Consider the following 15,966-nt stretch of genomic DNA (forward strand, 5'->3'; position numbering starts at 1 on the left):
GTGATGCTGAAGGCCAAATGATTCCATTTCATTAGCAGAATCTGTTAGCACATGACTTACAATGCTATGGAAGAATTATGATATAGATGCATTTTTAAATAAGCGAAAATGACGTTTACCAAGTTTTTGCTCATTATGTATGTCCAAGAAAGAGTCCAGAAGTAAAGGATGGTGAGAAGCAGAAAAATACAACATTTGTGTCTGCAAATTAAGGGTACTCTAACTATGGTATTTATCACAGCTATTGTTAAGTTTCCCTTATGCTCTTAAACTTATCTCCTGCTATTTTTAGAATAACAGTTCATGCTGCTACACACACCAAGGTGAATTTTCAGTTTCACTTAGCAAACTGCTAATCTCTACAGTGTCTAATCATCTCAGTTTAGATATTATGGTTTGATCTTGTTTATGCCAAATCAGTGGGGGGATACAGGACTAACTTCTGTCCCTCAGGAAGGTAATTAAATTTTTTTGGGGGGAATGGAAACATCGTAATTTGCTAGGGTTATGCCTGTTTATTTTAATTATAAGAATTATTTGGTTACTTTTCCTACTTTCTGTTAGAAAAAGTTTTTTATATATATAAATATATATATGTAAATATATATTTATGTATGTGTGTGTATATATATATACATATATGCATAGTGGTTGCCCGTTAAGAAATAGTAATAACTATCAGACAAAAAACTTCAGAGAAGGAATTTAAATAGAAAAAAATACAATGACTAGTAGTGGAGCATGGTTGAAAAATATTTTAATAGCCATTTAACATACCACAGTTAGAAAAGAAAGCCACCTGTAAATAAAAAAAAAAAAGAAAAAGAAAACAAAGAACTTAAAATTGCACCATATATATTTCTCTCTCTCTAAAATTATATTATATACCTTATGATACATATACATGAATTACACATATATACTACATTAATATCCCTGTGTATATACACATACAAATGGACATATAAAATACAAAAATGGAAAATAACATTAGTTGAAAATGATGAAGCAGACAATTAAAAAAATAAAAAGAAGTTAAGTTTAAGTACTTGATAGGAAAGTGACTGATAGAAACAAGAACTGCCCAGGTGTATTAAAAGCAGACAGAATCATACCACTACTGCCATGCTCCTATCAGATGAAAAAGGGATCAATAAGATAAAAAGACAAAAAGACAGAAGCATATAATCAGAAATGCTAAAATCATCATTTTAAAATTCTGCATCCAAAAGTTTTAGAAGGACTGGTTAAAAACATTCTATGCTGTTGAGTTACAAAACAATAGGAAAGTTTGGGAAGATCAAAACTAATAAATATGCTAAAAAGGCTAAATAAGATGCTCTGAGTAATTATTGGCCCATCCCCATGAGACTGATGCCAGCAAATGATGGGCTCAAATAATAAATAACTGAATCGATAAATCCAATCAACATGGGCTTTTGGAAACCAGCTCATTTCAAACTAATTTATTTCCTAACAAGATTTGTAGCTAGGAAAGGTAACCACTGATGACCTATATTTATACAAGGCCTGTTACTTGATTTTGCTTCAATAGATATATAACCATCACTGCTTAATGGGACAACCTTTTTGCTGATTAAATAAGAGCTATCTGGTTTGTCTTGAATGTAATCGTAAAAGAGAGGAGGATTTCCAGTGATGCCTTACAGGATAGAGGCTTTGCAAACCTCATCTAGCAGACACTTTGTAGCAAAATCTAACAACCAGAGCCAGTCATGAGGTGGGCTGACCAGAATCTGTTAGGGTAAAACAGACAGCAAACCTTGAAGCTATTAGGCAATGGCAAAAAAAAATTCAGAGCAGAAGAGCTTAAAAATTTACACAGTGACTGCAACAATTGACCACAAGAGATTTTCCAACAGTGCTAACAAGTTTCCTGTAATAGGACATCTGGTGACTGGATAAGATAATAACTTTTCGTTCAGGTAGGGAGGGAATTAATTCCGTAATGCTCCATGGGCTTTCTTTATTCAGGACTATAAACTACATAGTTGTATTGAATCTGGCTGAGATGGGGTTAATCTTCCCCATAGCAGCCCTCACAGTTGTGCTTTGTATTGGTTGCTAGAAAGGTGTCAATAGCACACACTTCCTGCATCAAGGCTGTCACGCCAACATTCGTCCCATTACAGGTACCTGATGGTCAGTCCATCACTGAGAGACGACATTGGAGAAGGCTGTCAGAGATGCATCAACATAAGAAAAAAAGAAATTTTTGCACTTCAAGGCTTTAGAATAGAATGTGAATATAACCTTACTTTCTTTGACTGACAGGTACACAGGACGCTAATAATCTATGGGGAAAAGAGTGTGGATGAGATCTAATCCTCAAAAACTAAAATGAGAATTGAAGCTAGTGAATACAAAAAAGATGAACAGAGTTGATGAAAAAATGTGAGAATTTCTACAAGAAGTTCAGAACTTTTCCCTAAAATAAACTCCCAGGCTTTTGTAACCTACCTTTTTCTATCTTTCCTGAAAAGTAAAATAGATGCTGGGAAAAGTGAAATATCATCAGTTTTCATACGCTTACATTTTCATTTTCTACTTTTTTTTATACAGTAGAATGATACCTACATTTTTTCAAACTTTCTGGTGAACATTTTTTGAAATAAACCTAGCAATAAGTGAGATTAAATGGGATAAGAGAGAAAAGACTATAGAACTCTGGCTATAGAATCAGCTATGTAACCCTACATTACTCAAAGTAAACTGATGAGTATGGCAAATCCATTATAATAATTAATCAATTATTCTATAGTTTTTTTCAAATGTAAAAATCAATCACATTAAGGATTAATTCAGTAAGCCTTAAGCTTAATTACTTACATTTACAGGCCCCATTAATAATTTTATAAGTGGGACATTATTAAAATATGTTCCTAGAGAAGAGAGGAAAATTTAATTGTAAAGATACCATTTACTACTTGTATGAAACAGGATTTTTTACCAAATTAGTTATTTACATTATATAAAGTGGCTACTAAATTAATTTTATCCATACAGGCCTCAGACACATCTAATGTAAGACCTCAATTCTTTCCTCTGACAGGTCTTCAGAGGGTGGATAAGAGGAAAAAAAAAAAGTGAAATCCCAAGCTATTAATGTTTTATTTTTTTTTATGCTGAACAAGTTTGTTAGACTTGGACAAACAAGTGAGAAGTTATGGGTTGCGGCATGAATTCACTTATCAATACCTATTAGCAGTCAAATACATGACGCTACTAGAATCACAGAATATTCTGAGTTGGAAGGGACGCACAAGGATCCTTGAGTCCATCTCTTAAATGAATGGCTCATACAGGGGATTGAACCCATGACCTCAGAGTTATTAGCACCAAGTTTTAAACAACTGAGCTAACATTATTAGGAAAAGAAAGTAAAACAGAGAACATCATTATATCACTGTATACATCTGTGATTCACTGGCAACTTGAATACTCTGAGTAGTTCTAGCTTCATTACCTCCGAAAGTGTTTAGCAGAATCATTACATTCTGAGAGAAGAGCTAGGGAGGTGTGTGTCAAACAGGCTCCATGTGAGAACAATCAGGTCAGTGAGTTGTTCTCAGGCTGGAAAAGTGGTTTATGAAATTGAGTGACATGGACTGGTGGGTAGGGATAAACTGTTGACTCTTTCTCCTGCAAGAAGAAGAAAAGCCACAAAGTGTTGGTGTTAGGTTCAAAACAAGGAAACAAAAGGTTTGTGGGTGACAGACCCGTAGAACTCCATGTCAAAGAAAGTTATGCATGTTCAATATCTATATGGATCTGGAACAAGTCCATGAAAGCTAATCCAACAAGAATTACTAAATGCACTGGAAGAGTATGCAGTTCATGAAGTCCATAAACTAGATTTAGTAGATGATTAGAAAAATATTTGTGAGAAGCATTCATACTCTTCCCCATGCATTCAATCACTGTCATTGCTTAACAGAGACTTTCTGTTTTGACTTATATGACCATTCATATTGTTTATGCTTGTGAAGGAGGAAAGCAACCCAAAAGATTATATATTCAAATCTAAGAAAAGGGCAGAAACCGACTGCATGAGACTATAACATCCTTAATCCTGTGTGTAGTGGATTTGTTGACTTCCAACAGCTACCAAAACATTGCTTTGTATGACTCCAATTATACTTTTCCTTCCATTCAGCTTTTACTTCTGATCGGAGTCCTTGTTCTCCTGTGTGTCATGAGTTAGCTACCTTTCAGCTTCTGACTCATAATATGTATCTTCCCCATGAAGATTGTTTTTCTGTTGGAAGCAGCAAAAAAACACATAAAAACTTTGGTTGAAGTTCTTTTTGATGTCTGAATCACTCAAAACAACTTGTTCTCAGGTTGATTCTTTGGTGCCTAATAAGCATGAGTGGTGTTTTCATTTTTTTCTCAATGTAGGTACTAACAAGATTTCTGACCTCCTAGTAGTTACCTGTTCTCATGAAATTTGTAGAAACCTAACCAGCATTACGAGCTCTACCTCTGTCCAACATATTCAAAATTAGCCAACAGATTCAAAAGTTGTGGCAAATGCCAGAACAGGTAGATAAGGGGTATGGTGCAGCAGCATTCTATCTTTAGGAAATGAAGTTTTGTATATAATAGAAAAGACAGGAGTAAATAAACCAATATTAATTTATCTATTTTTGCTATTATATTTTTTTTTATCCTTTCTGTTGAGTCACTCTAGTGCAGTTTCTTTCAAATGTTCCTCTTGAATAAATATAGAGGCATATAAAGTACAGTATGTATTTACATTTCAGGAGAACTCAATTTGAAATAAATCATGATTAAGGATGAAGATAAGAAAACTTGTTTCTTGAGGTACACTTGTTTGAAGTGTAGGTCTCTAATCATATTGGCTTATCTTTATATTAAATAAAGAGAACATAATTTCTGGGAATACTGAAACAATAGTCAATGTATAAAAAAATATAGTTTTTTATTGTTTTGTAGGGCTTTTGCTCAAGAGATTGTGAAGTGTTTTATGCAGAAAGTAGGTATCATTGCTATTATAAAATTGAAAAGGGAGTTTAGGCAGTCTTATTAAACTCAACTAAGGCAAAATACAGTTGGGAATGAAATTTTAAACTTCTGAGACCTAGGACGTAATTTTTTTCTAATATTTATAGAAATGTTGGTTCTGCTGCAAGCCTTACATAAGACTGTGGAAAAGGTTTAAATAAAATGGAACATTGTTTAAACAATCACAATAAAGATATTCAACATTTAAGAAATGTGTTGGATAATATCTACTTTTCATGGATCTCTTGTAGTAACAAGACTGCAATACTGCATCCTGTGTAATTATAATCATTATTCTGAAAATGAACAGGGAACAGGAGATGCAGCAACATTTCAGAAAATACAGTTTTCTTCTGTGTGGTGGTCAAAAAGTTCCTAAGGACAAACTGTAATTATTTCTTTAGAATAAGCAGATACAGGCTCTGTAACTTATAAAGGTTTCAAAAGAGCAGTTACAGCACTTTGTGTCAATAATCTGTGGATCACAAGTTGCCTAAAGAGAATGTTAACTCCAGAAAGTGAGTTTTATTTTTTGGAAAAACACATAATTGAATTTGGCATCCTTCAAAGGCTTCTCAAGCAAAATTTCAGCTTCCTTATTGTGAGCTGAGTAATTAAGTACAGAGCATTGTAACTAGGCTTGAAGCCAGAAAAAGAGCAGAAAAATGGTGTTTGTGATTTATAAAACATAAATTAGACCTCTGGAAATATTTGCTGCTTTGCTTGTATGATTTTACATATATGGGGGTCTCATAGGAGAGAAATGTTAAATTAAGAGAAAAGCGTACAGTAAAAGCCTTTGTTGGTTGTTGCTATTTCACTCTGACAGAATGGGAGAAAAGGGAAGAGTAAATAAATCCAAATCTTGGAAGTAAATCTGAACCACCAGAGAAAACATTTACTAATAAATAAACTGGGCCTCCTAACAAATTTCTGTTTAGCTGAATAAATCTTGATGTTGCCAAATGTCAGACAGATGCCAGACATATCCCACCAGTTACTAATAGGAAGGAAGGGGGTAGAGGCACAAGGTCTATTACCTTGAACAGCAAAGTCTACTGTTGCAGGAGAGGCCTTCCTGGGCCCAGCCTAACCGGAATAGGAAAAAGATATATGAGCTACATTTGTTTAGAAGCAAATTCCACACACTGAAGGAATGCTGGATGCCAAAACGGAGCGACATGGATCCGTGAATCCAGAATTCATCCCAGCCAAGGTCATCCAGGGTGCAGGCTTGTTGTGACACAGAGTATACGTTCGGTTGTAATCCAAGCAATGGATTAGTGCCACAGTCCACGCTGTGATTAAAAACCTTATATAAAGAACCCATTGCTTACAAATTTGCAAAGTCTTAAGTATTTGGGTGAGATTCTCCATGCCTTTTATGTTCAAGGTTATGAAAATTCAGTGAAAAAACATTCTTGCTGTTTTCTGAGAATCACTTTAGGAAAAAAAAGGTATTTGATCAAGAAAGAAAATGAATGAGCAGTATAATTCAAATCAAAGGATCTCACTCCCAATGTTTTCAAACTTCTCAGACTTCATAATTAGCATTTCCTTAACCTAGGTTTTATGTGTTGTTACTTTATATCACAGTAGGCATTGTAAGAGATGGATACAGAAACAAGAAGAAATTTACAGGCTAAAAGCCAAGAAACAATGAGCCAAGGTTTTTTGTTTTTTTCCTCTCAACATAGAAAAGATTGTCAGTAGAATAAACTAAAGAAAGTAAATACTACGACTATAGGTGTAGAAATGTCAGAGTCAAAATTCTAATAGGCAAATTGTTTTTGGAAATGCTTACTAAAATGATCACTGTTCACTGTTAAGGTTATTTTATCATTAGGCTAAGTAAAGAGAAAAAAATTTAAAACAATTTTGCTGGAATAACTAAGAAAGGAAAAAAATGTAAAAGTTTTCTTATGTTTTACTAGAGTGCTTGCTGTATACCAGTTTACTCCTTTTAAAACTCCTTTCTGAAAGATAAAAAACCTGTCATGTAATGCACTATTAAGCAGTTCTTATTTATTGCTACAGAATGAAGAAGTACCCAGAAATACATAATGTAATTTTCAAACAGAGACATTAATTTATCTGGCTAGACAAATCATACAACACAGATATTGCCAGCCCATAGGAAACTTACATAGACCAAAAAGTTAAGCACAATGGTACAGAAGGTGTGTATCCTTCTATTATAATTGAAAATAAAAAGCAGGGACACAACTATTATTCACATGATACTGTGTTTTCAAAATGAAATCGTCAAAGCTATCCTTTTGAAATACCTTTAATACATATGTCCAGTATGAACAATCCTTTCTCTTCTGCTCAGAAACATTTCCTATACTTGCAACTCTTTTTAGGCAATAACCATCAAAAAGATTTTATTGTCCCTTCTCCACAGCTGGATGGAGCTGGCTTTCTAACACAGTCAACTTAATGAGGAAGAAAAGCAATTAAAATTGGGATTAATGACCTTGGCCTGATCTATGTCTGAAGGGAACTGAATAATAGCAAGGAACGTGGATTCTGTTCCTCCAGACATGGTTCACATGCCCAGAGGAATACTTTTGTCATCCTCAGGACTGTCCCATATATTGGGACCTCATGTTCAAACAATAAAGTGCTAAATTGTCTTTTCTGCTTCCAAAGCTAAGACCCTAAGATGAGATGGTGAGCCACTGGAGTTAAAAAGGATATAACCAATGTCAAGAAAAATTATGAAAGGGGTCGAGGCTGGAATTTCTCATGCTGAAGAAAAGGAAAGGGGAGACATGACTGAGGGAAAGGGAATGCACTGGAAGCCTTGGCCAAGCCTGTATGCTTGTAGCAAGTAGCACTCTTGCTACTGCTGCTGAAAGAAAAATACTCTTCTGGGCAAACCATTCATCTCACCCAATAAGGTGTTTCTTATGTTCTTACTGTTTTCAGCTATACTTGTAAGTTATCCCAAATGATACATTTAATCAATGGAAAGATAGAGGTGAGTCAGGTCTATGGAGTTTTGTAAGGTTTTGTTCTATTATATGCACGTGGAAGTGAGGCTATTTCTTTATAATAATGAAATTAGCCATATTAAGCTGTATATATATGTCCTTATGATTTTCTCGACTTTTAGAAACACTAGTGTTCCCATCAATCTCCAGCTTCCTGCTACCGCATTGAATTGCAAAGTATGCATTGGTCTGCAAGATGCAACCAATGCTTTTTTGAGAGAAAAGCCTAGCAGCTCCCAGTTCACTAAATTGTTGAGAAGTGTCATATGGTTGTGAGGGCAGCTGAGATGGTGGGATGTTTTTGATGAAACAGATTTGCAGTACCCAAGCCCAGGAGATATGGGATCTGCACGGGCAACTGCATTGCTAAGTGCACAGGCCATGCAGTCAGAGACTGGCTAGAAAACTAAATCTAGAAAACTAAACTCCTTCTTTTCATATTTTGGAAAACTTATTTTCTAAGTCTCTTAGTTTTGTGGTTCCTATACTCTGGAGTTCCTACATTTAGTCAGAAACTTTTTGAAGATGGCTGCATCAAATCAAACACTAGTTTTAAGAAAATCTTATGTTACTTTGCTAAGCCTGTCATGGGAGTCACAAGTCCCTGAGATATCCATACTAAGGGAAGCAGAATGACTGCAGTACCTCATTCTCACAAATATTCCTGGTTAATGCAATTGTGACTCTGGTTTTATAACCACCAAAAGCGAATAAATGGTTAACCTCAGGTAGTGGATGAGCAGGAGAATGGAATGGATCCAATCACAGAAGAAGAAAGACCTTAGACTGGGGAGAAATGGGAATGTGACAACATGACAAAGAAGATGTTGTTACAGCACACAGTCAAGGAACCCCTGAAATGGGGACAGATAGCAGACACGTGTCTTGGAAAGAAGTCCAATGGACTAGCAGCTGTAGCAGATAGTGACTGACTTATTTACAACGACAACAAAGGAAATACCTATTTCCCTGAGGATCTTAGTGACAGGATTTGCTTAGACTTCAAATGCAAATTGGGCCAAAAGGCTAATGTCTTAGAGAAAATTAAAAGATACCAAATGCTCAACAGGCTGGAGTTGTTCAGAAACTGTCTTTTGAAGGTGGAGCTGGATTAGGAGCACTTCACAGGATGGCTGTTGACCTTAACTATAAATACACAAGCTCATGGAAACTGGGGGAGTAAGCTCTCCATCCGCTTTCAGACTTGAGCCTGAGAATCACTACTTTTGATAATGCAGCTGAAGCTTCTTATAAGAAGCTGGGATTGTCAAAAACCTTGATGAAGTTGAAAGTGAACTGCATCCTTTGATTTCTTTCTCCTATATTTATCAGGTCAAGTGGCCTGTGAAAAAATAACTTTCTGACTTGACATAATTTTCTCCATTAATCCATCTCTTCTATTTTTTCTTAATGTTATAGACATTATAAATGAAATAGGTAGCACTAATGTTTTCTAACTATCAAAATTAGCGATTATTACTCGTTCTTCTTCTCTCTGTTAAGTCTATCCTTCTCTAAGGAGGTTGTCTGTCTTCCATGATATCTCAAAGACAAACAATAATGCAAATGAACTATCTTCTCTGCAGGATCTCACCCTTCGTAAGCTCATTCTTTTAGTACCATGGAAAAGGAGTTACAGGAATAGGTAAAAGGGATTGATCAACACATCAATGAGTAGACCTCTGGCATCCTAAAAATGCATCTCCAGGCCTTGCATATTACAGACATGGCATACAGCAAAATACAGTTTAGCAGCAATGTTTATTCTCACTAAAACAGAAGTAATTAAAATTACCACATGTGCAGAGGCACTTAAAATTTTATATCAAAGGCAAACTTGGGACATATGCACCCACCCCCCACACACCCACTCTCCAGTTTTAACATGAAATAAGACAAAAACATGGAAATAATTAACACTTTGATGTTGCAGGTGCTGTACTATTCAAAACATCTATAACTAACAGGTTATTCTCACATACTGCTGGTAGTTGAAAGATACTCCTGCTTCAGTGACTTATCCACTCCATCTGACTGAGGCAGTATTTTTTAACAAAATTCTTTACTTATCTTTTCATACATAGAGCATTGTTTTCTTTGTTTGCTTAAATAATTTGCTCTTTTGCTGCTTTCTATTAATCATTGAATCACTTGATTTCCAGGCAACAATTGTGATGATATAGATGTAAAATAGGTTTCATACAAAGAACTGAATTTTGTCCAGAAGTCAGTTTACACTGACTTATGTTGTTTGAATGCCCCTATGAAAAAGCAGAATCAGAGCCAGTAATTTGGAAAAAGTCAGGTCAAATTGTAAGTAGTCTAAAAAAGTCATATACTTTCTCCACCCTGCTGGAAGGCAAGCAAAATATGTGAAGTATGAAAAAGATAGCATTTTTTTATGTATATGGGGTCCCATTCTTAAAAGTGGTTGTTATTATTTTTTTAAAAGTTTAAGAAATATATTTATTAAATGGTTAAAAGAAACAGTTGTGGCAGACCAAAGCACACTTCTTTGTTCTCCAAGCTAGTTATCCAAGCACAGAAATCAATGTTCTATAGTAACAAGCCAATCTGTTGCCTTTCCTAAATCTGTTTACTGATACCTAATTACAGATTGTCTCTTGCAGTATTCATTTTAAATAATAACCCAGATAAATAACTGCTGAATTATAGGAGGAGCAAACATCAACTGAAAGAGAACAGATTTAAGAAAGAGAAAGAGCAAAAATGGTTCTATACTAAATAAGCTACAATATTTTGGTCAATATAATATAAAAGGTGGAAAATACAAGGAAAATAGTATTCAATTTATTGTTTTGTGATTTACGTATTCAAGGCCTCCTAAACCATAACAATCCCAAAATTACTCATCTGCCTGCTAGGCTTTTTAACTAGTTTTCTTTCTTTCTAACTGCAGGGTATATAACTCAACTATTAATGGTTTTTTAAAACAAAACAAAGTGTAGAGACACTATTTTCATGAAGTATTTTAAGAGGTTCTTGCAAAGTACTTTGCTGTCCTTTGTCTATTTACAGGAACAGAAGACAGAACTACAAAGTTAATCAAACTGTATCTTCTTCAGCATGACCCAATTACTAGTGGTCTACATGGTGAACTTGGGTTCATCCATTCTATCAATATCACTTACTTTTCCTTGGAGAAAAAAGAAAATTTTTTTTGGAAAACAAATAGTCTTTTATACCTTTATTAGAAAGGATGGGGAAGTGAATAAATACAGGGTAGCATCCTACAGCTGGGATTCCTTGGAAAGTGGCTAAAGCTGGGCTGCCTTGATACGGCAACTTCATAAACTTGATTTGGTTTTGAGAGAATAAGACTACTCTTTTATTTTTAAGAGGAGTTAGAGGCATAGTTCTTTACAAGTTGTTTCGTTTTAACATTTAAAGAACAAAAGTACAGGCCTAGGATACAGAGCTCCGACTGTAATCTAGAACACTGGCAATAGCTAGTGCCCAAAGAGCCACCAGGGCAGTCAACAAAGAGAGAGGTCACACTAGTTCAACAAACCATTAGTCTTTGAAATGAAGAAAAGGTATAAGAAAAAAAAAATCCAGAAATGAAAGAAAGAGTAAGGTAGTGATAATTACTCTAAATAAGGAGATGGGAACTACAGATAATGGGTAAGCGAGTTCTTTAGCAAATTTAAAGATGGGTCAGTGCTGACTCTTTAATGTTTTCAGGGAATGAAATCCGTTCCTTGGGAGAAAAAAACTCCAATCATATTTATTCATTTGGTGATTCACTTTTTAGATGAAACATAGTATTTATTATAAAGAACAGTTAACTTCTGTCAAAATCCAATCCAGCAGTCTTTATATAGGTATGTCACAAAATAACAAGGGTTAAATTCTTTACATTATAAAAGCAATACCTGAAAACGTTCCAAAGTTCACTTTTAAAATAACTGTATCCAGATAATTTGCATACAAAACTTTTTATAGTGCTGCCTGACAAGCTCCGTGCACCATTAACATGGTTTTCCAGCAACTCTTAAAACACTGTCAGTTCCAGAACAGCGACAGAGAGGAAACGTGTTTCAGCTTTTAAAGACGGCAATTATAGACCTGTCATCTGGGTGTCTATCAGACTCAAAATAGTGGAATGGATGCTGCAGGACTATAATTAAGAATTAAAGGAGGATAACATAATTAATGCCAGTCAACCTAGATTTGTGAAAAATGCATCAAAGTAATTTGATTTCTTATTTAGAACAAGGTAACAAGGTAAGCTGACAAAGGTAGTAGATAACACTCTCCAAATAAAATATGTAGATTTCTATATGGCATATGGCTTAAATAGCATGCTGGTTTTTATTATAAAATTGCAGCAAAACAACTTTTACACTGCGCATCAAATGCACTGGTGTACTTGTTATGTCTCTAAGGTATGGTGAGAAGAAATGATCATCAAGAACTTGTGTTTCTAGTGGAAGTCTAGCAGAATGCTTGTACAGATTTTAAAAATTCTGTTTATCATCTCTGGGAAAGTAATTTCTAACAGAATTTAAAATAACACAAAGATTGAGGATTATTTAGATAATAACAAGGACAAGTTACTGATGCAAAGCAATCTGAATTGTATTGTAAGTTGGGCATAATCAAACCTGGTATTTGTGATGGGGCCAAATGTAGTTACCCATCCAGGAATAAAGAAAGTGGTTTCTGCTTATATGGCGGCAGCATTAGCTTCAGAAATTTTGTGGCAACATAATTACTCTTGAACACATAAGTAGGTCAATAATGAAAAAGGTAAGGCCATGCTACTAGCCTTTTCTCATGAAAAACTTATTAGTAGAGAGCGATGCAAATATGATAGGAAAATCAACCAACTGGGAAATAAAGGAAAACAATAAAAAAATGTAATTCCTTCAATCAAAACCTTAGGGAACTTGGTCGAACTTACAAAGAAGAGTTTAACAGGGAATTACTGATCAGGTAAGAACTTATGGAGGAGAGAAACTTTCCTGGTGGTCTCTTCAGTCCTAGCAACAGGCAGTTGATAATAGAGTAATGCAGTATGTAGAATAGATATAATTCCACTTTTTAAAAGATTTAAAACTAGGCAGCTGTTAGACTAAGCATCCCATGTGACAGAGGATTCTGCATCACTGACAGCCTTCTAAATCAAGACTCTTCGGTTTTTATTAATAAGTGTTTTCTAGTGCAAAGAAGAATTAAATCCAGAAAAATTTAGAAATTTTAATATGTACAGGTGAAAAATAAAGGATTTTTTTGTCTTCTATCCAGAAGCATATGATACTTTTTGAGTATTTTGAAATGCCTAGACTGAACTTTAGATTAGTTCAATTTACGCCATTACATTTATACTTTATCTATTCGCAATGTTATAATATATTCCTTACAAAGTATCCTCTGAGATTAAGAAGATTCCCCATGTTATAGGTTTGCCTGTTGTAATGAAAAATAAACAAAACCAACCAACCAAACAAACAAAACCAGCTGGGAATTTTTTCCCTGTAGCAATGTGAAAGAAAGGTGTTGAACGAGGGAGGGGAAGGTAGTGGCTGGAGTGATTCACACACACAAAAGCGCTAGCCGATAGCCCCACATTCCAAGCTAATTGGCTCAGAAGACTTTGGGGGGAGGTGAGTTTTTCTCCTGCGGAAACCGCAACTTTTTAACTTCACTTTTACCGGGACTCGGGGAGCGTGCAGGGTGGAGAAGCAAGCTCCGGGTTCAGGGTTTTTTTCTTCTCGGCGGGGCCGCCACTTCTTCGGGCCCTGAGAGAGATCCCGGTTTCGCCTCCGACCCCTCGCGTCCTGCTTTGCCCACGGCCTGTGTGCCCCCCTCGGAGCTGCCGAGGACCGAGGAGCTCCGGTTCGCCCTCCAGTAAGAGTCCCTGCGGAGCCGCACCCCACCTCTGCTGTCACGGTAACTGCCAGCATCTTGTGAGCTTTTTCCCTTTCTTCCTGGGTTGCCCCGCTCTTCGCTGCACAGACTGGCATCCCCGCCCGCGGGTCACGAACCGCGGCACAGCCGAGATCCATCGTCGGCCACGTGTGGCTCGTCTGCAGCGCCCCCTGCCGGCCACCGCAGCGCAACTGCAGGCTCTGCTCCTCCGCAGACCCAACAGCGCCCCCTGCCGGCCCTGGTTAGAACTGGGCCGCAAGGCGAAAAGAATGGTTTTTGAGGGGGAATTTGGGTGCAGGATTGTTGTTTGGTTTTTGTTCTTTTGTTGTGCTATCTATACACTCCATACTCCAGCCCCTTAGAGCCTCCTTGGGCCACTCTGGAGCAGTTGTCAGTGACTGGACACCGGGAGCACTGGCCCACACCACAACGGAGTCCCTAACCCAGCCCCAGACGAGCCCGGGAGCAGGGGTATGTGGCCACAGGGGGGGTCAAAGCAAATAAAAGCAGCAACATGTGGTCTCCATGTGTTTGGGCCCTGCCAACTGGACATTTGGAAACTGGATTTTCACAGGTCTCTGGGTGGTAACTAGAATTCTCGCTTTTTATCTTTCTTTATTTCTTCTCCTTCTAATCTCATTTCTTAATATTTTGGGTAACTTGCAGCCAGATGGTTTGGATTTTGCTAAGTTGTATGGGTTAGCATGTGCTAAGTCAGTGCTTTGTGGAATCCTTTATTTTGGATGCCCTTTAAACTTTTGCCAAGCTCCCTTATTTTCTAAAGTTTGCCAGTAAAAGTGTGTTATTTTTGAACTTCTGGGAAACGTGTGCAGTGTCTTCTCCCTTGCGCTCTCTCAAGGTATTAAGAGAACTGAAGGCCCTTTTAATAAATTTGGCGGGGGAATTTTTGGAGCCTTGTATATTTTTAAAGTAAAACCCCTTCAATGAGCTTGTAGCTCGAGGCCTGTGGTCTTACATCAGTGTCAAGGAAAGATTCCAAAATGGAAATTTGCCTCAAGAGGCAAAATATTAACTTCAGTCACTGCTGTCCCTTTGTCCATCATAACTTTTGTTAACAAAGGTCTACAGCAGATACAATGACAAGTGTGGACATGGCACATGATATTTTTTGATGACAAAAGAAAGGAAGAGAGGAAGGAAAAGGATTTGCTAGTTTTTGTCCTCCCAAAACAACAAGGGCCTGTCAAACTGAAATAAACACCCTAAGGAAAACTGGGTGACTAATCTGGTTAAAAAACTGACCTACCAGGTTAGTTAATTCACTTGTCTGTCCAGGCACCTCACTCTGACACATAGACATGTATTTAGAAGACAAGTGTTAGTGACCTGTCTGGTAATTGTTTAGTTTAGGACTTCCAAGGCTGAAATTCATTAGCCTTGGGTTTTTGTTTTTGTTTGTTTGTTGGTTTTGGTTTTGTTTGCTTGCTTGTTTTGTTTTATTCAGTTCTTTTGTGTTGGTCTAGTGGTTTTTTTCAGGTAAACTTTGCCCTTTCAATTCAGTTAATTAGTGTGCAATATAAAGTCTCTGAATGTGGCTTAGGAGAACATATTTTACAGACAGGAGAAATTTCTGCCAACGTTATCTTTAAAGAAGTAATTCCTTTTTAGCACCTGCTGGCAAGAAAGTGACAAGAAAGGCTTTTGTCACAGCTATTTCATTTGCACAGTAACTACTTGTGGAGAATAGAAAATCTGTGATTTCACTTAGCCTGCTTCTGCTACAGAAATCCTCACCATTGAAATAAAGTACTCCTTCTCCTTTGTTTTTGTTTGTTTGTTTGTTTGGGGGTTTTTTGTGTTTTGTTTTGTTTTGTTTTGTTTTGTTTGTTGTTTTTTTACCCCCCTCACTACTGCCAGGGAATATTGTTCTGTTTTTATTTCTACAGTTCCATAATCTCTTGGTACTACCAAAGATTGCTTCCAAAGGAGCTGCACTGCTGAGTGAGTAGTAAGTGGTGCATTCTCTGCTGTGTTTAATAGATACCACTGATTACAGATCTGC

This window comes from Neopelma chrysocephalum, unplaced genomic scaffold (assembly GCF_003984885.1).
Source record: "Neopelma chrysocephalum unplaced genomic scaffold, ASM398488v2 Primary Assembly neopelma1_42, whole genome shotgun sequence".
Lineage (NCBI taxonomy): Eukaryota > Metazoa > Chordata > Aves > Passeriformes > Pipridae > Neopelma > Neopelma chrysocephalum.